Consider the following 6,430-nt stretch of genomic DNA (forward strand, 5'->3'; position numbering starts at 1 on the left):
GGCAGAGCTATCATTGGTTATGTAAAATTGCCAGAGTCAGTTATGCAATGCATTGGAGCAGGGTTTATCTTTAAGCAAACTAGGAATGACGAGATAAAGTGAATACCAGTGAGAACCGAGCATGGTGGTGCTGGCTTCACTCTGCCACTGTGAAATAGTGCCCCTTGAGATGGGGGAAAAAAATCTGTTATGGTTTTTCCATAAATAAAACACAGCAATCGCCAATAACCAACGCATTTATCTTATCACATTGACTGCTGCTCTAAAGATAGTTATAGATCAGTGATTTCACAGCAGGATTAAATTTTCAGTGGGAACTCATCTGATGTGTGGTTTAAGTATAGCATGGCAGTGAAAAGATGCCTCAAACTTAACGCCCACAGTTGACAATTGAACAGTGACTTGAGACAAGTGGCAAAAAATAATGTACTAATAGGTAACATGTTGCAACAGTTATAACTAACATCATTTTAGTTGTATTATTAGTATTAGTATGTATGCTTATTACTGTCCTAACAGATTTTAATAATATTTTATTATGTGAAACATCGTAATACTGTTAGATATCTTAACTTTCATTAGTTAATAATTAACTGAGGCGTGGCTAAACCATTTATTAACTCTTAATTTCACCTTTACTTAATTCTCCATATTTAAGGTATCCTTATTGTAAAGCTTGATCCCTGTATGTTGTGATTTCTGAGAAATGTGCCCCACCTCCAGTTTAATTATGTGAATTGACGTCATTAGCCACTAATAGAGGTCTGTTCATAGTATAGAACACAGTAGAACTGTTGCACAATTACCACTTTTACTGAGGGTCTGCACAGCTTCAGTGCATCATTTAAGCTTAGCACTGCTTCCTCTGTGAACCAAGCAGAGCTGAAATGGTTCTCTAAAGCTAAGACTTCTACAGCACAGTGTCCAGCAAATGCTGAAACAAGATGCGACCCTGTCTATTCACCTCGGTTCTCTTCACCCTGCACTGGCTGGACAGCGTAATAGCAGGTGAGTTTCTAAAGTATATCTCAGCGCAGTGCAGCAGTGACCTTTGTGGCCTAGCCTCAGTTTGCTTTGCTTTATGTCAGATATTGAGTATACGGTGGAGACCTGGTAGGTTACAGATCTCTGTTTCACTGATTGATCAGCACAAACTGTTAATAAAGGCTCCCTTTAACACCATCATGTTCATTAAGGTGCACACATTGTGGACACAGATGTTTATTCGTGCACTCAGGGTTTGTATTATCTCCACAGAAAGCATGAAACTAAAATAACATTTCACTCTGCCCTATGTCCGTTATGGCCAGTATGATGTAAATCACTTTACAGTTGTTGTGTAGCAGTGAGATAGCATTCTTTAGAGTGTTGGTGCTCTATCACCCATATACTTTGGGATGAGTTGGAGGGTTGTTTTTGACTCTAAATCATCCAATACCAGAACCTGATCTGTTACTGCAGCAAGGGGGGTACAAACTACCTACAGATACGTAATAATTTCAGGCAAAATGTTGGATAAGCAGGTATCCACAAACATCTCTTGCCATATAGTTCACATCAGTTTATTAAAGGAAATGTTTTTTTGTTTTCGTCCCAGGTATAGGACCACCTGTAGACTGTTGCCTAAAACTATCAAAGTCGAGGGTTCGTTTTGAGCAAATCGTGAGTTATACCCAGCAGTTTCCATCAGGCTTGTGCCCCGTGAGAGCTGTGAGGTAAGTCAGACTCATTCAGTTCTCTCTTATGAAGACTGTTTTGTATTGTATTGACCTAAAAATGTTACCTGATAAACCTTTCACAAAATGTATTTTCTAATAAAAGGATAAATAATTCACAGGTTTAAAACCAAAAAGGCTACACTGATATGCTCTGATCCACAAAGTGAATGGGCTAGTAGTGCAATAAAATATGTAAATGAAAGGACTAAACCAACAGTTAAACCCAAGCACAAAGTGACATGGCCCTCTCCAGACCTAAAAACTAAAACCAGTGCGAAACCTTCAATGACTTCTGCACTGGTACCAGTGACATCCTCAGATACAACAAGAACAACAAGAATCACCCTCAACAAACAGAAAGAAAGCACAGCAACAGTGTATATGGCTCAAGAATTATCATCTCTAAACTGGATAAAGTCCTCAGAGACAAATAGTCATGGACCGCAGACAAGTTCCTCTACAGCAAGAAAACCAGCCCTGACCCCAACTGTGCAGAAAGGAAACACAGTAACAGCTGATACGACTCCAGAATTAACATCTGTACACTGGACAAAGCCCACTACAACTACACCTACATCAATGACAAGTGAACAGACAGTCGACACCGAACCCACAACCTCTACAGCACCAGAAGGTAATGAGGTAGGCTCAACAGCAGTGGACAAGTCATTGATGCCAGACGCTTCTGCTAACACACAAGGAGAAGATATGCTACCTTCAACAACAAATGAACAATCTCTAAAGAAGAACACCATATTTGGTACGGAGAAGGTGGCAGACACTTACTTTTGTATCAGTAATTCTCTCTAATTGAAGGACATTTGTTCCAAAAGGCATTGTAGATTTCTTTTAGTATATAACTATGTTATTAGGAGTAGGTTTCATTTAATGCATGTTCTACTGCAAACCTTTATGTAGAGTTAGAGTGATGTATAGTGTAGAAGCAAGTATGTGGTATTAATGTTATGGCTGACTGGTGTGTGTATAAGCCTAGTTTCTGCACTTATAATTGATTTAATCAGCTCCGCTGAACATACAGATGCACTTTGTAGTTCTACAATTACAGACTGTAGTCTTATCTGTTAATCATCCTTTATTAGCTCCTTTTCATTTTGTACTTCAATGGTCAGGACCACCACAGAGCAGGTATTATTTGTGAGGTGGATCATTTATTAAGTTTCAAAAAGCTTAGAAACTCCCACAGGTAACAAGCAATTAGCGACAAATTGTTTTTTTTTTATTTTTTATTATTATTATTGTTTTTGCAGTAAGGGTATATAAGCAAGGCACTGAACCCCCAAATGCTCCCCGGGCACTGGAAATGGCTGCCCACTGCTCTGGGTGTGTGTTCACAGCCCCTAGTGCACTAGTGTGTTTGTGCGTGTGTGTTCACTGCCACTTCCGTATTTCGTTAATTATGGAAGATACATTTCATTGTACAATGACAAATAATTGACCACACATTATTATTAAAAGTTAGATATTTCTATCATTACTTAATATTTACCTGGGACATGGCTAAGGCATTTATTTATGCTGAAAATGTCCTTTACTCTTCTTAATTTAAGGCATCCTTATTGTAAAATGTTATCTATAAATATATTGTGATTTCTGAGAAAAGTGCTCCACCCCCAGTGTGTTTATGTGAATTGACGCCATTAGCCACTAATAGAGGTCTGTTCATAGTATAGAACACAGTAGAACTGTTGCACAATTACCACTTTTACTGAGGGTCTGCACAGCTTCAGTGCATCATTTAAGCTTAGCACTGCTTCCTCTGTGAACCAAGCAGAGCTGAAATGGTTCTCTAAAGCTAAGACTTCTACAGCACAGTGTCCAGAAAACGCTGAAACAAGATGCGGCTCTGTCTCTTCACCTCGGTTCTCTTCACCCTGGACAGCATAATAGTAGGTGAGTTTCTAAAGTATATTTCAGCTCAGTTCAGCAGTGGCTGTTGTGGCCTAGCCTCAGTTTACTTTGCTTTATGTCCGATATTGAGTATATGGTGGAGACCTGGTGGGTTACAGAGGGAGAATGTTATTTCTAAATAAGGTGCACACACTGTGGACACATATGTTCATTTGTGCACTCAGGGTTTGTATTATCTCCACAGAAAGCATGAAACTAAAATAACATTTCACTCTGCTCTATGTCAGTTATGGCTAGGACGAAGTAAATCACCTTATAGTTGTTGTGTAGCAGTGGGGCGGCATTCTTTAGAGTTTTGGAGCTCTATCACCCATCTACTTTGGGATGAGTTGGAGTGGTGTTTGTGAATCAGAAATAAGCATTTAGACATCAGTATGATGATCTGTCACTGCAGCAAAGGGTGGTACCTCTCTAGCCATATAGGTTTGTTTTTTTTTGCACCCTGAAGTATAGACCTTGCAGGACTGTGCAGCACTGAACACATGTGATCTTAATCCAACATCATTTCCCGATCAGTTACAGCAGCAAAAGGATCAAAAATCTATGCATACCCTTAATTTATGTATGAGCAGTTGTGCACCACTATTTATTTTCATATATAGGAGGCATGGGACTTACTCTGGGCTGTTGCCTACAGCTATCAAGGATAAGGGTTCGTGCTGAAGATATTGTGAGCTATACCCAGCAATTCCCATCAGGAATGTGCCCAGTGAGAGCTGTGAGGTAAGTCAGACTCATTCAGTTCTCTTATATATCGATACTATTTTGCATTTTATTTTGAACAATCAAAGCCATCTGATAAACTTTTCACGAAACAATCTCTAATAACTGAATTATCGATTCACAGGTTTAAAACCAAAAAAGGAAACATGATTTGCTCGGATCCTCAAAGTAACTGGGCTAACAGGGTCATAAATCATATAAACCAAAGGAACACATCTACTCCTTTACCACTGATAACTTCAGATACCACAAGATCACAGACACTGACTCTCAGTGTACAGAAAGAAAACTTATCAACAGCTGATACGTCTCCAGAATTAACATCTGTACGCTGGACAAAGCCCACTACAACTACACCTACATCAATGACAAGTGAACAGACAGTCGACACCGAACCCACAACCTCTACAGCACCAGAAGGTAATGAGGTAGGCTCAACAGCAGTGGACAAGTCATTGATGCCAGACGCTTCTGCTAACACACAAGGAGAAGATATGCTACCTTCAACAACAAATGAACAATCTCTAAAGAAGAACACCATATTTGGTACGGAGAAGGTGGCAGACACTTACTTTTGTATCAGTAATTCTCTCTAATTGAAGGGCATTTGTTCCAAAAGGCATTCTAGATTTCTTTTAGTATATAACTATGTTATTAGGAGTAGGTTTCATTTAATGCATGTTCTACTGCAAACCTTTATGTAGAGTTAGAGTGATGTATAGTGTAGAAGCAAGTATGTGGTATTAATGTTATGGCTGACTGGTGTGTGTATAAGCCTAGTTTCTGCACTTATAATTGATTTAATCAGCTCCGCTGAACATACAGATGCACTTTGTAGTTCTACAATTACAGACTGTAGTCTTATCTGTTAATCATCCTTTATTAGCTCCTTTTCATTTTGTACTTCAATGGTCAGGACCACCACAGAGCAGGTATTATTTGTGAGGTGGATCATTTATTAAGTTTCAAAAAGCTTAGAAACTCCCACAGGTAACAAGCAATTAGCGACAAATTGTTTTTTTTTTATTTTTTATTATTATTATTGTTTTTGCAGTAAGGGTATATAAGCAAGGCACTGAACCCCCAAATGCTCCCCGGGCACTGGAAATGGCTGCCCACTGCTCTGGGTGTGTGTTCACAGCCCCTAGTGCACTAGTGTGTTTGTGCGTGTGTGTTCACTGCCACTTCCGTATTTCGTTAATTATGGAAGATACATTTCATTGTACAATGACAAATAATTGACCACACATTATTATTAAAAGTTAGATATTTCTATCATTACTTAATATTTACCTGGGACATGGCTAAGGCATTTATTTATGCTGAAAATGTCCTTTACTCTTCTTAATTTAAGGCATCCTTATTGTAAAATGTTATCTATAAATATATTGTGATTTCTGAGAAAAGTGCTCCACCCCCAGTGTGTTTATGTGAATTGACGCCATTAGCCACTAATAGAGGTCTGTTCATAGTATAGAACACAGTAGAACTGTTGCACAATTACCACTTTTACTGAGGGTCTGCACAGCTTCAGTGCATCATTTAAGCTTAGCACTGCTTCCTCTGTGAACCAAGCAGAGCTGAAATGGTTCTCTAAAGCTAAGACTTCTACAGCACAGTGTCCAGAAAACGCTGAAACAAGATGCGGCTCTGTCTCTTCACCTCGGTTCTCTTCACCCTGGACAGCATAATAGTAGGTGAGTTTCTAAAGTATATTTCAGCTCAGTTCAGCAGTGGCTGTTGTGGCCTAGCCTCAGTTTACTTTGCTTTATGTCCGATATTGAGTATATGGTGGAGACCTGGTGGGTTACAGAGGGAGAATGTTATTTCTAAATAAGGTGCACACACTGTGGACACATATGTTCATTTGTGCACTCAGGGTTTGTATTATCTCCACAGAAAGCATGAAACTAAAATAACATTTCACTCTGCTCTATGTCAGTTATGGCTAGGACGAAGTAAATCACCTTATAGTTGTTGTGTAGCAGTGGGGCGGCATTCTTTAGAGTTTTGGAGCTCTATCACCCATCTACTTTGGGATGAGTTGGAGTGGTGTTTGT

This window comes from Hoplias malabaricus, chromosome 9 (genome assembly GCF_029633855.1).
Source record: "Hoplias malabaricus isolate fHopMal1 chromosome 9, fHopMal1.hap1, whole genome shotgun sequence".
NCBI classification, from domain to species: domain Eukaryota; kingdom Metazoa; phylum Chordata; class Actinopteri; order Characiformes; family Erythrinidae; genus Hoplias; species Hoplias malabaricus.